Source organism: Poecilia latipinna, unplaced genomic scaffold, assembly GCF_001443285.1.
Source record: "Poecilia latipinna isolate Pla-1442-1.1 unplaced genomic scaffold, P_latipinna-1.0 Scaffold2078, whole genome shotgun sequence".
NCBI lineage: Eukaryota > Metazoa > Chordata > Actinopteri > Cyprinodontiformes > Poeciliidae > Poecilia > Poecilia latipinna.
The window spans coordinates 48,462-65,585 of NW_015114694.1; the positions used below are offsets into that span (position 1 = coordinate 48,462).

The 17,124-nt window shown below is 38.2% G+C and overlaps 1 protein-coding gene across 13 annotated transcripts in view; it reads left to right on the forward strand.

Annotated features, from left to right (window-relative positions):
• The first annotated feature begins 6,842 nt into the window (after positions 1–6,842).
• LOC106936101 (protein 4.1-like) overlaps positions 6,843–17,124 on the forward strand; it is a 54,584-nt gene continuing 44,302 nt past the window's right edge. For 6 of the 13 annotated variants that reach the window (XM_015016910.1, XM_015016912.1, XM_015016909.1 and 3 more), the window contains exon 1: positions 8,273–8,431. The gene's annotated coding sequence lies outside the window, so the exon portion shown is untranslated. Of the gene's footprint in view, positions 6,867–8,270; positions 8,432–17,124 lie in introns of those variants that run through there. The other 7 variants (XM_015016902.1, XM_015016907.1, XM_015016908.1 and 4 more) reach the window with 5 other exon arrangements.

A 17,124-nucleotide genomic window follows, 5' to 3' on the forward strand; every position in this document is an offset into this window, starting at 1 on the left:
ATTTCATTCCAACGCTAGGAATGTGACAAAAAGTCTATATATAATATTTAACATAACAGATTAGAGAGCAAGAGAAAAGCTTCATCATTAGCCTGTTGTTGTTTTTGTGGATCATGCAAAACAGGGATACACTGTTCCCATATTTTCCTTGTTTCCATGTAAAAGGATCAAATGACAAAATTTACTCTGCAAGAAAATATAAACAAAGGTTTATATTCTGTTTTCAAACAAGTCCACATACATTAGATATTGAAATAATCCATTTTAAAGCTGTCAGGGAAAGCTATTAAAAATGATGGATCTCATAGGATTTTTTTTAAAGCAATAATTTATTTATTTTACCTTCTCTTCTTGGTCTGTCCACACAGGAAATAAAATCCAACAACTATTCACCAAGTAAGTAAGTAAAAACTGTTCTATTAGTTTGTGGCTACTTCAGGTGGGAAACACCAACAGTGAAACAGTTCTGTCAGAAGCTACATATTACAAGCTGCCTTTATTTTGTAACAACAACGGAAAGTCCCTTCGGATATTAGCTACCGTTACTAAATCTTAAAAACATGCTAATAAGGGTAGCATTTACTCTCAGATACTGCTTGAAAATATAATTATAAGACACACCTTTTGTTAAATACTTACTTGAATAAGCTGATTGTGGCAGAAATTGGTAGAAAGGTTACATTTTAAAAAAACCTTTGTGCCTGGCAGGAGGTTCATCAGATTAAGGAGCAACAGACACAGACTGGTTATCGCTCTTTTACTTTTCTTTTTTTAAGGAAACAAAGTCTGGGAACTCATTTGGTTTTTTTCTCCAAATGTAATGAGTATCTTTGTTGTGTGACTTGATTTTTTTATAGCACTACTATTCACTTTTTCCATAAAAAGCAAATAGACTATAGCCTCCTGATGGATAATTACTGAATGTCTGACTATGTTTGAGCTAGTAATAAGTTAGTTAACCCCAGTGATGCAGTGAGTAGCTTCTCATTGCTTAAACAATCTTGTCAAAAGACATCCTGCGATGCAGACCTGAGTAAAGGAAACATCAAAAGAAGAAATTTGAAACTTTGAAGATGGGTTGAGAACTCTCAGTCAGGAAGAGCCCGTCATAAATCTGTTCACAAAAAGCCAGAAGTATAAAATTGTCCAACATGTCTTGGCATGTGGAAGCATTAAAAGATCCTTCCAAAAGTTCTATAAGGTAAATCCCCACTTCTGAAAAACAAACAGAATGCTGTCTAACAAGGTTGTTCTTCTGGCAAATGTCGAACCCAGACTGGATTACAGAAGTATAATTTAGCAATCCTGAGAATTTGGGAAGCAGACTCCAATGGCATCACACTTACCATTGCTTTGTGTGGTATTAAGGCTTGAACAGACCAGGAAAACACAGTTTAATGGGGCTTTGTACAGACTGTCCTTGAGCTAATCTCAAGGCCACATGTGTTTGGAAGGCTCCAGCTACAGCGCTGCAGAAAGCAGGCAACTTCTTCTTCCCTCTACTTCTACTGACTCGGCTCTTTGACTTTGTCTCCAACTTTGAGTTATTGCCAGGCCCTGCTGCTTCCCCATTCCTTTCCTATGGCATCAAAACAGAAAGCAGTGTGTTTCAGGTGTGGCCTTAAAGTACAATCGCAGGTGTGACTCCAATTAACTCAAATGTATCACATAAGAAGTTTGTAAAAACTGGTATCATCTGGGGTTTGCCAAGTCATTTAAAGCAATCATTTTTTCATGTAAACTTTTGATTCTGGAGACATCGATAAATAAATAATTTTGGTAATTCTAACATAAAACAAGAGAAGTTTGGACTGATTTAACTTCAGACAGTGAGAAAAAGAGGTGTATGTGTCTTTCTGTTTGGTGCATGTAAACTTCAGGTATCAACTTTATGTTTTCATAATTAGCCGAATATCATTTACAACTTAATTCTTCAAAGTTGTTTTCTCGAATTACCTCTGTCTGACTCCCCATGCGTAATTATTTTCAAATTTTTTTAAGGAGTTAATAGATTCAATTGATAAATCATGTTAACAATGACAAGTACTAAGATGAACTAAGAGTTTAGTGCTGAAAAATGTTGATTTGAATGTTGTCAGGGTTGCAGCCACAGTAAAATGAATTTGCTGTCCACAAAGAGCAATGAAACAGCAGGGGGACATTTCACGAAGCCAGAAAGCAGATTACGTGCAGAGAATTTAGATTTTGCTTCAGTTTTTCTCCCCGATAAATAAATGTGTTTAATTGTTGGTCTGAGGATGGAAACGTGTAAAAGTTTAAATGTATGAAACCTCAGAACTTTAGTCCTGGTCAAAAGTCCTGCTGGAACAAATTGTCCTAATTTTGACCATCTAACTGCTGTGAAATTTTGAGGAAATTCTCCTCAAAATTTGAGGAAGACTTATTTATTATTCAATCCACTTTTTCCAATGCATCACTAGATCTGGCAGTGACACAGACCCTCAGCATGATGTTGCCATTACCATGTTTGACTGCGGAAAGCCCTTCTTTTAAGCATTCGGCATACTAGCCAAACAGAGTTATGTCTATTTGGCTAGTATAGGACCATAAAAACCTAGACTTCTCCATTTGGGTCAGCCAAGTTCACAAGTGTTGATTATAGAGCTTCCTTGTTGACCATCAACGTCTCAGACAACACTGATGCTTCATCAGGTAAGGACTGGACTAAAAGAGAAAATCTAAGAATCTATTTTGTCTGCCGTATCAACACTAAAATCTTGGATGTAGATGATTTTTCTTGCAGAATTTGGAACTTAAATCTCATTTGTAAGACACTTATGATAATAATAATAACACTTATGATAGGTTGAATTAAATGTAGCACATACAGACTAAAGTTTGTTGAACATACAGACTAACACTATTTTTTCAGTTTTCAAGAAAAGAGGAAAAAAACATTTTAACTCTCTATCAACTTATTTAACAACATATATTAAAAAAATAGGACTCCATCTTTCCTGAAATCAAATGAGACTCTGGTAATGGGAGAATGAGCTTTTGCCCCCTAGTGGCTTTTGTATATACTGCATGTTGTCAGGAGATATCAATTTGTCTAACGTTAAAGAAATTTTATTGACTCAAAACTACACTGTGCTAAAATCAAACCTTAATGGTTGACTTATGAAACCAACTTTAATACTATCATATAAATATGTAAATATATCAATAAAAGACTTGCCACAGTGTTGCCATGCAGCATTTGTAGAGAATTTGCATGCCAAAGAGAGCTGCTATTCTTAGATTGAAGACGCCATCGTTTCACTCTTTTAGCTTTAGCTGAAGCTTATTTATTTATTTTTAACAAAAAAAATAAATAAAAAATCATTTTCAGATTATGAGATGTCGCCCAGCCAGTTCTGTCTATTTTGAGCTCATTTCAGAATACATTTTTAGGGCTACATCACTATTGTGGAAATAAGTGCATCTCAGTGTTTACACTTTATACACTTGAGAATGGCTGGTAACAGATACATGTTTGACCCAGAAGCAGAAGAAGCAAAAGAAGCTGAGCCTGCTGGGCAACCAAGATCCAGCAGCTGTTTCTGAATAGTAAGTCAACCCTCTTGCAGTCCCAGAGTGAGATAGAGTGTCTGGGAACAGACAAGGCCAATTACTAAACCTTCTCCATCTCTTTTTATTATCTTTTTACTCTCATGAACATAAAAAGTACTCCTACATCTGTTTCTTTTTGTGTGTCTTCTCTGTCTTCTCACACTCCCAGTGGGTGGCTGCTTGTACTGAGCCAGGTTTTGGTTCTGTTAGATGTTTCTTCCTGTTAAGGGGTTTTTCTTTTCCTCCCCACTGTAACTACATTCATGCTAGGAATGAGGAATCACTTTAAAGTCAGCGACACAATAAGAGTGATTGTCTGTTGCTATGAGGTCCTCCAGGAAGTGTGAATGCTTTCCTTAGAGAGAGTACTTTTTAAACTAATTTGAATAATGAACTGAACTAAATTCACTGTTTGATAAATAATATCGCTTAGTTAGAATGTTTGTGTGATTGAACTGAAACGACTTTCTTTTTGAAAAGTGCCTCGAGATGACATGTCGTGATTTGGTCCACCATAAATAAACTGAACTGAATTCTCCAACACTGTGGAGAACTAGTTTCTCCAAAATTAGTATGTTTCAGCATTATTCAATTTGATCAATTAAGGAAACACAACTCGCAACTCTTTAAACACCCCGTTTTAAAACACTGTCCAATTCTTCGTGGCTGCATTGTTCTAGATTGTTGACAAACACATAAGTAAACACGGCGCGTGTGTCCGAGAGACTTGTTTAAAGGGATAGCATTTCATGAGGTTAGGTTTCTGGCTAACCGTTCTTAAAAGAGAGCCGGGGCAAGATGTAACAAGCTCACACACAAACACAAAAACCCAAGACCATGAATTAGGCATGCCCAGGCAGGACGTTTCAGATTAGACTAATATTTGATATTTCAGTGTCGTCTCCCATGCTATTTGCTCATGAGAAACAAGATACTCTTTTTGTAAATAGCTTCTTTTTATCCCCCCCCCCCTACACCCCTGTTGCTCCTGTTTGATACATTCCTACATGTTTTTAATCTCTGTCCATCTGTGTTTTTATCTCTGTGCTCATCTGGTTCTTCTTCTCCTCCTTGTGTGACACCTGATCCTTGGGTTTAGAGTTACCACTCACACATACAAAGACGTGCAAGGGGAAGCCAGAGGGCACCGGCGATTGACATTACATCAAGCAAAGAGGTGTGAACTGCTGGGAAATATTTGTTCGGCGTCTTTGTTCACCAGAGATAAAGAGAGCAAAAGAAGTGCTCTCTTTATCTGTGAATTAAACGGTTTCCTAATCTGATGAATTCAGCCGGTTTCATATACGAGGAAATACCGACTCGAGTCGTTCCAGTTGGTTGTCGTCGGATTTCCAGGTAAAAGACGTCCAGACGTGTGTGTCTGACTGACTGCTGTGCTCTTAGGGCAGGTGGCGGTGCATGATGCATGGCCTTCGGGTGTAACGCTTTGAAATAACGCCATCTATAGAACTTGACTGCAAACCCTTGCAGTTGCTGTTGTTGTTTATCTGCTGAAAATGGGAGGTTTGCTCTGTGTAACCAAAAATAAATGGCTACGAAAATAACTTGCCCATCTAAACTTGCCATTCAGAGCAAATCATTCAATGTTGAAGTGCATCATAATCTTTTCAAAATTTTGTACTAAAAGATGAATCACTTACACTTAATGACTCTATTTTTTTTATTATTATTATTATTTTACATCATGCAAAAACTATTAGTTAAACAAATACACTATAAACAAATATTTTTGGATTGAATTAGATTTGTTTTTCCAAGATCATCCACTTGCTGATTTATAACCCATTATCCCAGTCCAGTTTTGGGAGCCACTGATCTTTTAGTTATAAAAGGTTTTATATGACGGTTTAACGGTGTCATAAACTTTTGAGTGAATTAAACGGTTTCCTAATCTGATGAATTCAGCCGGTTTCATCCGTTGAAGTTGCTGGATTGAGTAATTAAAGCTGATTGGTTTAAATGGAGGACTTGTGAGGGACAGTTTACTTAGAGAAAGTGTTTGATCTTGGCTGCGTTAAAGCGCGCCTCCAAAGTCAACAGACTGTTATAAACACTTGGATGCAAAATGCAGATCTTGTTTAAATACTAGGATTGGATTTAATTAGATTTTCTTTTTTGGGGGGTTTATGGAAAGAGTGGCTGATTGGATCTCAGATAAACTCACAATCATGGCTGGACAATAACTATTCTCGTAGGCAGTGTTTTCTGTCCAGATGGCTCTGTCGGAGTAATTCTCCTCAGAAGGACCTGACGCTAATCCTCCGGAGAATCTGAACTGCCTTGATCTCGTGCCTGCATGGGAAACTGAACTGCTTGTTCCCTTCTTATTCTGCTATGATTTTGTTTTTGCTACATTGAAGCCTCTTGGCTTAAAGATCATAGCATAACCTGTTTGTTTATAGCAAGGACATGGATATCCTGGTGTGATGGGCTCTGCAGTAGTAAAACTGGTCTGCACAGGGTGGGGAGCTGCTCTGTAAGCCCGTCAGTGAGAGGAGAGAGGTTGTGGTTGGACAGCCGAGGAGCGGCAGCAAGGAAAGAGCATTTCAGAACCATAGATCGCAGCAAGCTGATTAGCTGCAGATTCATGACTGTTTTAATCTCATTGGGGACGCTCTTCTTGAAGGATGGAGCTATTACATATCAGGTATATTTTTTCTGATTTCTATGTTAATTGTCATATTTATTGTGTCTTAACTACCCTACAAAATTCCCCTAAGGCGTTTTTGTCAAAGACCTGATTACCTAAAAAGGTTAAAGAAATGCATGTGACTGTCATTTTCTTAACATTGTATAATTTGTGTGCGATAAAAGCTGTGTGCAGGTGTCTCTGCTTGGGCTTTTTTAATCATTTCCAGCATAAATATGCTGAAACCTGTCAGTTTGCTAATGCATTAGAGAGCAGATTTGCCACTCTTCCAGCGACCGGTTTACAATCCCTTTTATATATATATATAGTCATACAATGTGAACGTAAATGGATGACATTGCGTTTTGAGTCAATCCCCTTTGACATATGTAGTTTTTGCATGACAAGAGAGCGCTAAGACGAGTAGCCTTAGTAGATGCAGCTCATTAAACAAACATGCTGATGTGAAGGTGGTGGTGGTGGGGGAGACTAGGCTTTAAAGCAGCATCTGTGCTAAATATGCTCTCATGTACGTTCTCTTTCTCTCTATCTGTTTCTCTCTCCCTCTCTCCCTTTCTCTCTCTGTGAGTTTGTGCGCATGCTCCCACGTGGCCTGCTTTGGATCCATGCTGCATCATTAATGGTGAGTCTGAGGAAACACACTCCTCTCCTCTTCATTAGGAGTCCTACCTGTTTTCCATCAGATTTATTCAGCAAGGATTTTGCTCATTCATTTCCTTCTACTACAGACAACCGGTGTCCCTGTGTGGTTGTTTACTCCTCTTATGTAGATGTCAAATCTGCATGGTTCCTTACACTTTAAGCCAATTACCTGAGCTTCTATAACTGGCATGTGGTGTGCTTGTATATGTAATGGTGTTTGTCTACAGTGGCAATGGACAGGAGCTGTTATGCAATGACCTGCCCATACATTTTATTTATGTGAGTCTGAGAAATGAAGGGATAATTCGCATTGGAAGTATGATAACAGATCCTTATCATCTTCATAAACTTAATGAAAATCCTTCTTTGTTTTGTTTTGTTTTTTCTAATAAAAATCACTTCATACACCTTTCTGCCTCATACACCTTTTATTAAGGGTGTTTATAGCAGCCATTACAAAATGTCACACATTGTTGTGTGTTGCCAAAGTATTCATGCCTCCTGGATTATTTTGACATTGTATAAGGTCTCACACACACACACACACGCACACACGCACGCACGCACACACACACACACACACACACACACACACACACACACACACACACACACACACACACACACACACACAAAGAAACAGTACAGAGAAGAAGAAAGAAATGAGTAGTGTAGTGTGTATTTATTCATTCAGCTTCTGTCCGGAGTTACGGGGGAAGCTTTTAAGGAGTATTTAATACCCTGTTGGCTTCAGGAAAGAAAGTTTTACACAAGCTGGATAATCTGGCCCAGATGCTAGATAACCTCCCTCCAGAGGACAAGAGAAAGAAGTAAGCGGTGCAGGTTGAAAGTGTTTCCAGCAAGATGTTTGCTGCTTTTTGCATTTCTCTACCTGGAGTGCCTACAAGTTTGAACACTGAACACCACTATCTAAGCACCATAAAAATCTACACAATCTGAATGTTTAATTTACATTGATGGCCATTCAAATCCATAATTTAACATAAATTATTTAAAATATTAATATAAATACATTCCATAATAAATGTATTTATACGTATAAAAATATAAAAAATTGAAATATATAATAAATGCATTTTTTTGTGAAAATTGTAACCCCATTAAGAGTCCTGCTTTGAAATAAATGCTAGATGCCAGAAAAACATTTTTTTTTTAAAGTTGCAGGATTTAGCCTCTAGGGGGAGCTGTCGTGTCACACTGACGCTTAACTTACTTAAATCGTACATCCCTCCATTTTAAACTGGCAAACAAAGCGACCAATCAAATGTCATACTCTAATACAGTATTTCCTCTGAGCCAATGAGAACGGGGTAAAAGGTGTTTTTTCACTGTAATAGGCGGGACTTTATGATGATGGACACATCTCCTTTGAGCTCTTGCCAGACCGTCGGTGTGAGTGGAGTGTAGTTGAGATTTTTGGGAGGCTGAGGTACTGGGACGTGCATTATTTTTTTGGAGCAGAACCGAGCGCGAGTCCACGTTTGGGAAAATCCGCAACACACTTATCTTTGGAGATTTAAACAGGTATGGGCTGATTTTTCACCTCCTCTAAAGTCACGTGATGGAGATATCAGCGACATATCGGCTTGCTTCATGGCTGTGTGGATCGGCATCATTTTCTGGTCTTTATGCTTTACATACTGAGTTTATATGCTTAATTTCCACGAATACCTACTTTTTTTCGTAGATATAGCGGTCAAAAAAACACCGCTATTCAGTGGTCTCTGTTATGAAGGAAATTAATTCATACCTTCGATTTAAGGCGCTTCATGGCGCCTGCCTTCTTCCATGTTATCCCTGTTATCATCACCTTACTCCCCCCGCTTCCCGCTGCTTCTCATTCGGATGTGATTTACGTTGCTAGCGTAAAAGCCCTCGCGGGCATGTTTTTCTTTCTTTTTCAGCTCAGGTTAATTTAGCTACACTCTCATGTTTACATGTTTGTGAACAAACTCTCTTGCTCTACAGGTAAATGGTAGTTCTGATTGAACATGGTGCTACCTTTACGGCAATTTTAACGGTAGGTCATTTTAAAAGTGATGCGTTAAGAGGCTGTTCAAACATCCGGCTCCGATTTTTTTTTTTTTGTGGGACAATACACGTAGCAGTTTCCTGCCGCTGACAAAACAAAGTAGTAAATGCCTTGTTGTTTAAACACCACGCTGCTGAGCTACTCCCCAGGGTATTTTCTTTTTATTTGTTGTGTTTTCTCCCGGCACTAGTTCACGACTTAAATTTGGTCAAGGGATTTTTTTTTTTATTTTTAATAATTTCAGTGTGATATAGATGAGCTTTTCTGTTGGTAAAGGGTTTACAAGCGTGCATGGGTGGGACACTAATATATAGTTTTGCATAATTCTTCACTTTAATGGTTTGGTAAGGCATCCACAGTTTTATAAGTCGGGCAGTTCCTACATTTTTCTATGCAGGGTGTTGTGTGTCTGTATCATAATATTTTAGACAAACTTTGACAGATGGCAAAGGGCTCATCTAGTTTAGACTGACAAGCAAACAGGCCAGCAGACTGGCAGACACTGATCTGAGATTGTGCTGACTTGTAGGTTTGTGCTAGACCTATTGAATATTTCAATTATCGCATATTCAAGTAATCCTTTGATCAATCAAGTAATCAACTGCTACAATGGTCGTTCCCACCTTCTCATGTCTACTGTAAAAAAGTCTGCGCTGTTCTATACTGCATTGAGATAGAAAATAACCAAAACCTCCATTCATATCGTAACCTGAATTTGACATTTTGAGGTTTCACATCCCTAAAACTTTCATCTATTCTGTTGTATTACCATTTAGTGAAAGTCGATTTCTGCTTTTTATATATATTCATGCAGAGTCATGTAGAAATGTAAAGAAGTGTGTTCAAAACCTTTTTGAAGATAACAGTGTTGAGCAGATATGGAAAAAAAGTAAAAAAAAAATGCATAACTTACTTTGACATAATGATAGATAGAAATAATAACATCATATATTACATTATTAGAACTGCAACAGTTGAGCTGCAGCAGGGATAGCAGTTTTTAAATGAAAGCAAGTAGACCATACTTCACATTTGTATTTGAATTTTAATGTGAATGGTGTGAAAAATGTGACGAGGTTAAGAGAAAATGCCACATTGTGTCTAATCGGTGCTGATGGGTTTTAGATGTGTCTATCATGTTCTTTGTTATTCGGATTAAATATTTTTAAAACATGTCCTACACAGGCAATATATCTTAACAGATTAATACCAGGACACCAGGTTGTTCCATTTGGCATTAAAGGTAACCCTTAAATTTAGCTCTAATTATGGGTTTCAGTTTGTCTTGTGAACTCCTCTTCACTTTGATCAGCACAACCCACCCAGGAAAAGCTCCATTAGTGTGTTATAAAGTGATTATCTTTGTTCCCTGGTATCTTATTGAGAGGCAACTGGATTCTCGGTGAAGAGAGGATACGTCTTGGTTTTGAGCTGTACTTTTATGGCCGTCCTGTGCAACAGTCGTTGCTTTTTATGGATGGGATTTCAGTCAGAGAACAGCTAACAACAACATCAGCTCGCTAAGAGCTGTGCTATAGATGTTTATGGTTGTAGTCTGGAGGGGCGTGGCTTTGAAAAACCACCTACTGGCTTTGTTATTAGTGGTCCAGTAATCTGTTTTGTTACAGAAAACCCATTAGAGACACTTGTAGAGATATTGATCAGGTTTGGAGTGCCTCCTCCATGTTCATGGCCATACTGTCCAATTAGATAATTGCAAATGTTTGTTTTTACTTTTGGACAAACAAGCTGCTAATCTTATTTTTTTGTTTTGTTTTGTTTTCTAAAGCATGTATTTGTATTTATTTTTGGCATCATTAATTTGTCCCATTTACCTGTAATACTTTACCAAATTTGAGCTATATTTCCTGTCGTTGAGAAGAAATAAAAGGCACAATTTGTTACTAGGGCAACATAATTATAGAAAAAAAAACATGATATATTTATTGCAGAATATTACAATGATGACATCAGTTGTGACCAACCAACAACTTTCATTAGTCTTTTTTTAAATTTATTTTTTATTTTCCATCCTCACAATGTCCCCACAATTTCCCAAAAGCTTTAGCATCCTGGTCGCTCAAATCTACATCCGATATGGGCATCAAGTGCAGTGAAATATAAAAGCCTACCCACTAATGCATCGAAGCATTCCTGTCTGATTGCACACATTGATAATGCTGTGATGATTGTGGTTTGGTATATCGTGCAGCTCCGGTTTGTAGCGAGTGCAAGTAAATTCACAAGGCCCATCAACTTAGTAATTAACAATCGGATTGGATTGCAAGTGGTCTTTTCTTTTTAAACACAGCGCTACACGTGGATATAGTCAAGCTGCAGAAAAAAAAAAAAACGACTTGTGCAATTTTAAAATGATTACAATAAAAATATATTAAAACTCACCATGTATACTTCCTGTAATAAAAAAAAAGTTTAAGGTGGAGCTGTTGTCAGGCACCTTGCTGTGTGTATCATTGATCTGTAACCATCAGTGCCATGTTCACTCCCAGACTCTCAGGATGTCCAGAACAGTGGCAGCTCTGTTTAAACCCACTAATGAGAAAGCCCTAATTGGTTGTTCTGCTGGGGAGAACGGGCTCATTAGATAGAGCTGGATGCTTGCAATAAGTTCATGATTATGTTTTTCTTAACACTATGTCTGATTTCATGTGGAAACTTTGCACATAATCTCTAGATTATGTTTTTTTTTTTTTTACATTTTAGAAGTCATCTCATATACAGTAATTGTTGAAAGGGAAATATGCCTTTGAAGAGTTCGAAAATATGATTTCCTCTCTTTTTTTTGTAAGTTGTAGACACACAAGGTTATGAAAAATATGAGTAAAGCTTAGAGTGGATGTGATGTGACAAAATGGGAAAGATGGGAGCACATTTAAGCTGAGAGGAAGTGAGAACGATTTGCACATAAGAGAAGAAAAGGGACTGAATTAGAGCGACGGTGAGAGTGAAAGATATTGCTTAACCATTCGGAAAGGCTATGGGAACATCCCTGTGTGCGCGTGTGTGTGTGTGTGTGGATGTGTGTTTTCATGCCAGCTCTGTAGTTTCACCAGAAGCAGAAAATCGACTCCCATCCACCCTGATAACCCTACTGTCCCACATTGGGTTTAAAACGAACTGAGTTCAACAAAAAGTTGTGCAAACAATCCATAAAAAAATGCAGCCCTCCTTCAATCCACTTGACTGTGCAAGTCACCGAAGGTGCCTGCTTACGTAACAAAGCACAGTAATGAGCTTTTATCTCCTCAGTGACTGTAGTGACAGCACTGTCACAACAATTATCAAGGAAGACATATTTTTACAGCGCAGTGCTCAGCTGTGACAGGAAAGTATCATCCTCCTGGTTTTGGAGTTGCAGGGCAGTGAGGCACCACAGGAGCTCTTTTCACACAGAGGAGATCAGAGCAGGCCATGGATGAATGGAAACTGTAATGCAATGTTCAGCTTATTACAGGGACGGGTGGGTGAAAGGGCGAGGCGGGGGGAGATGTGTGGGACGGGGGGATAGAAATGTGGAAAGGGAGGGTGGGCTTGATTCTTCGGGTAAACCTGTAATGTTGATCTCAAATAGACATCAACGGGGGCAAAAACGCAGTTTCAAGGGCTGTTTGATGAGAGAATTAAAAGGAACCCATTGTGTTCAGTGGTAACATTTCAAATAAGAGGGGGAGAAGGAGAGGACAAGCTGCCTTCCCCAGCGTGCGTCCACTTCGATGGAGTAAAAAACAGAGTCACGGAGAGCAGGCCCGTTGCTTTGGCGCGGATCCAGACGTAGTTAAAAAGAGATTAATCAGCATAGGGTCAAATTCTCAAAGGGGGAGGCTGGTCAGGCCAGGGAGGCGTGGGGCAAGGCATTGAGTTTTGAAAGGCAACAAGTCAGGATGCAGCATGAGGAAACAAGTGGCTGCTGAACACATGGTGTGTGGTGCTTATCATCAACTCTGATTTCTAGAATTTGGACGCCACATTTCTGTCGATTTTAAATAAAATAAAATAAAAATCAGGGATTTTGCTATTTGTTGATCATTTTGTAACAGGAAAACATGTAATTTTAGTGTTATTGTTTAAGAATATTAATGGAATATTATTAATGGTTCCTTGTGTTAGTGATAATTTATTATGTCGTTTCTTATTTATTATGAGCAATTTCTTTTCACGATTAGAATTTTTATTTATTGTAGCCACGTCATTGACTAGCCTAAATGCTAGTCAGTAACTGACAGGTTGTTATTTTTGATATTTTCTCCACTGTTTGATCCATGAGAGCATCAATTAATATCAGTACATTTAAAAATATGATTAAATGTAGTTACGCTGTGCAGTTTAGTGATATAAATCACACTTATTGAAGAAGCCAATTTCAAGTGGAAAAGTTTTTCAAGAAGATAGCTTTTGTGTCACTACAAATGCTAGTTACGTAAAAAGTAAATGCACAATGTTTTTATCATAATCTTTATCGTAATCTTTAACACCCACCCCAGTTCGTAACACTGGAAATGTTTTGAAGTTACCTATTTTCAAACCTGAAATAAGATGAAGTGTGGAAGCTACAAAAAGGCTCAAGCTAATTCTACATTGATTAGACGCCATATTTCCAACAACACAGTAAAAGTTTTTTTTTTTTTTCTAAACCACAAAATGTGTTTCAAGACGTATCTGTTTAGTGTGGAATAATTCAGACCAGGTTTGACCAGTTTAAATGTTGGCGAGCTAAACAAAGACAGCCTGGAGTCGTTAAAACCACTGAGGTAGTCTTTTACTCGGTTGCTGAATCAGACAGAAACCCCAACATTGTTTTATCCACGTGCCGACTGTTGCTATGAACAACCACAGGAACGAAGGGGAAAGCATGCTGTCGATGTGCGACACAAATTTAAAAGAAAAAAGTCATATGAATTAACAGCGAAGGTGCTTGACTGCCGATCACCACTCAAAGACGCCTCCATCACCCACAGCTGACTCTCATTCATCTGACCAGACAATGAAGATTATGCCATCCATGCAACTTCCTGTATTGTATAGCAGATCTAAAACCATTTGGTTTTGTACATTATGGATCATGTTGCATCATATCAGACTTGTGGTAAATACACTAAATACATGAATTCAGGTTTGACGTTTCTTCGTACTGTTTTTGCTCTACTCGTCTCGGCCAATGATAGTGCCGAAGTAGTTCAGAATCAGATGCCATTAAATATAGCAAAGCAGCCCTTTAATTTAGCACACAAATCAGGTACCAACTTGGTGTTTTATGTTTTACAAAAACCTAAACTTTTTTTTAACCTGTACTTACTACTTTACAAGGCATTAGTGTAATTTGTAGGCAGAAATCTTGTGATATAATTTGCCACAACACAATGAGACTGTAAATCAACAGATAGTTTATCCTACATGGCAACTATGGACAACTACATTTTTATTTTTTTATTTTTTTTTGCATGATTTTAGTTATAATTTACTCCACATTTAATCACGTTGGCCAACTTATTCATTGTTACATTTAAACATCCATCCGAAGATCTTTTTGTGTTGAAAAATAACACGGAAGCGTTTGACAAATTAGGAGCATGGGAAGCGAGGCTGGACAAAGAAGAAAGGATACCGAGAGTAAACGAAACGAGAGACGGAGAGTCCCGGTCAAGAAGGTTGAGTGGGAGTGCAGTCCTGCCAACTAGTTCTCATTAGCAGCTATTGAGATGCTCTGAAGTTTGTTAAACATTTTGGAGAGAGTTTAAAGAACTCTGTGAACTCTGTGTTTGTTTGAGGGCGAAATCGAGGGAGTCGGGGATTAGGGTCTGTGCTCTGTAGTTCAGGTCAAAAAATATTTGTGGCAGGAAGTTGCTGCATGTGGCCCTGAATTTGACCAAATGTTCCAAAAGTGTGTGAGGAGATAATTTTTTTTTTTTATTTTTTTAACCTAAATAGCAAAATAAATAATTGTGGGGTTATTTAGAAATGCATAGACGGATTTTTAACATTTCTGGTTTGCAATTGGCCTTTTATAAGTCACATTTTTTGTCTGTATAACCAGTGTTTTCCACACCACATATATCACTTTTCCACATGGAAATGTTATTGCATGTACAAACGCAGCCTCACTTGGTTGCCATGGTAGCATCAGTAGAACAAAAAAGACTGCTCTTTTCATTATATCCACTGTAGTAGTTATTATTATTTTACTTATCCGTAAGTCTTCTGTCGGGAAGCTTCAATAAGTGGTTCAGAAATAAATATTATTACTCACAAAACCTAATTTACTTAATATTTTACTTTTATCACACCAATTTTTCTTTTAAATATTAAATTTCCTCGTAAAAACAGACAGAGATGCTGAGATTTTTATATTCCAAGAGGAAATTTAAAACAGAAATAGACGGGTAAACGTGAAGGAATGGAGTTCTGCTGGGAGAAGCAGAAGAAGGGAGGGGGTCTCTTCCTGTTTCCAAGTTAGGGGTCAAAGGTCATTGGTTTGGGATTAGTTGATACCAGACGCCTAAATAATCTGTCTGGTTTTGGCGTTTGTATGTGTGTGAGGCTCTGGCCACCGCACACATTGTTCACAGACGGATGGGAACGAGAGCGTGACCAAAGTTCAACAGCAGCCGCGGTGTCCTTGAAGTGACCGAGGAAACAGTAGACTGGCGTAGAAAAGAGGACATCTTGCTGTGGTCGCCAGGGAAACCTCTAATTTTAGAGTTTAGGGTTAAGGATGGAGAGCTAATGAGTGACTGGCAGCAGTGAGTTTAGGATGTGTGGGTGTGTTATGACCTAGCCTTAAGCTTTTTTCACATTTTGCCACCATTTGAGCGTCCAGCACAAAGCAGTGCATCACTGTGAATTAGAAGGACAAAGCTTTGTAGAGCCTCATGTGGTAAGAAGTGGGGGATCTCTACCAGTTTTCCACATGCATAGACTGAGTTTAGCGAATTCTTTACAAAATAGCTCAAGCTCCCTCAGAGGTGACATGTACTAGTTCAGTGTTTTTCAACCTTTTTTGAGACAAGGTACACTGTTTTAATTGAAAAAATCACAAGGCACACCACCAACCAAAAATGTAAACAAAGATACTCTGTAGCCGCCTATATTATATATATATAGTCATTCTTATCAAAGTGTCTTGAATAGGAATCAAATAAACACAAAAAATTTATTTTTATCACATTTTGCATTTCTTATTTCAAATTGCACGTAAAATGTCCACTTCAAAAATACACCTGAACAGTGTTACAACACTGTGGTGTTAAATTTAAAGAAGTTGTACAAAACTTCAAAGTGTTTTACAAACTAATCCACAAGCATTCTTATAGCCGGAATACAGAAAATAATTCTTATTCTGAAAGAAGCAATAATATTTGGGAAAGATTTCACTGTTAAAATATGAAGATTTGCATGTACAAAATGTCAATATCTATATATTTTACCCATCTAGTGTGAAACCTGTGCATATTTGGATGAAACAGCTGATTTCCTGGCAGAAATTGAAGAAAGACAAAGCTCTTCCTCAACAGCTCTCAGTCTCTCTGGTTTCAGTTTTTATAGTAACCAGGCTTGAGAAGCTCACTTCACACAGATATGTTGTGGGAAATGGACCCATGTTCTTTCTAACTACTGCTGAGCTTCACTGTCTTTTCCATCACCGTCGTCACAGTCTTGCTAGATACGATGCTCTCACCGCTACCTGTAACATTCATGCATCACTAATTCTCTTGTTTTAATGTAAAATGCTCTGTACCATCTAGTGGTAAGAAAATTACATGATTACGCCGCTAGCCACTACTAACCATGGTTTCGTTCACACCGAGCTTAAGTGCAGCGGCTCTATTTCCCTCCTGTAGTGGAAGCCCGACAGCCCTCAACTTAAAAGCTGCATCATACGAGTTTGAAAACATTTCTCCGTCGTGCCTGCTGCTAGCATGTGGCTGTTTTAAATGAAAATTAACGCGTTCTTCTTTGATCTACAATTTTGACTTCTAATGATTCACTTCCTGCTAGAGAGCCCCCTGGTGGTTGAAGAAAAATACGCACAAAAGCAGCACCGGGTTACAATCCGCATGGTTCAAAGTTTAGGAAAAATGTAGCAGCTTATAGTCCGGAAAATACGGTACCATAGGTGAAATTGGATAATTTCCACGGCACCCCTGACGATCCCTCACGGCACACTAGT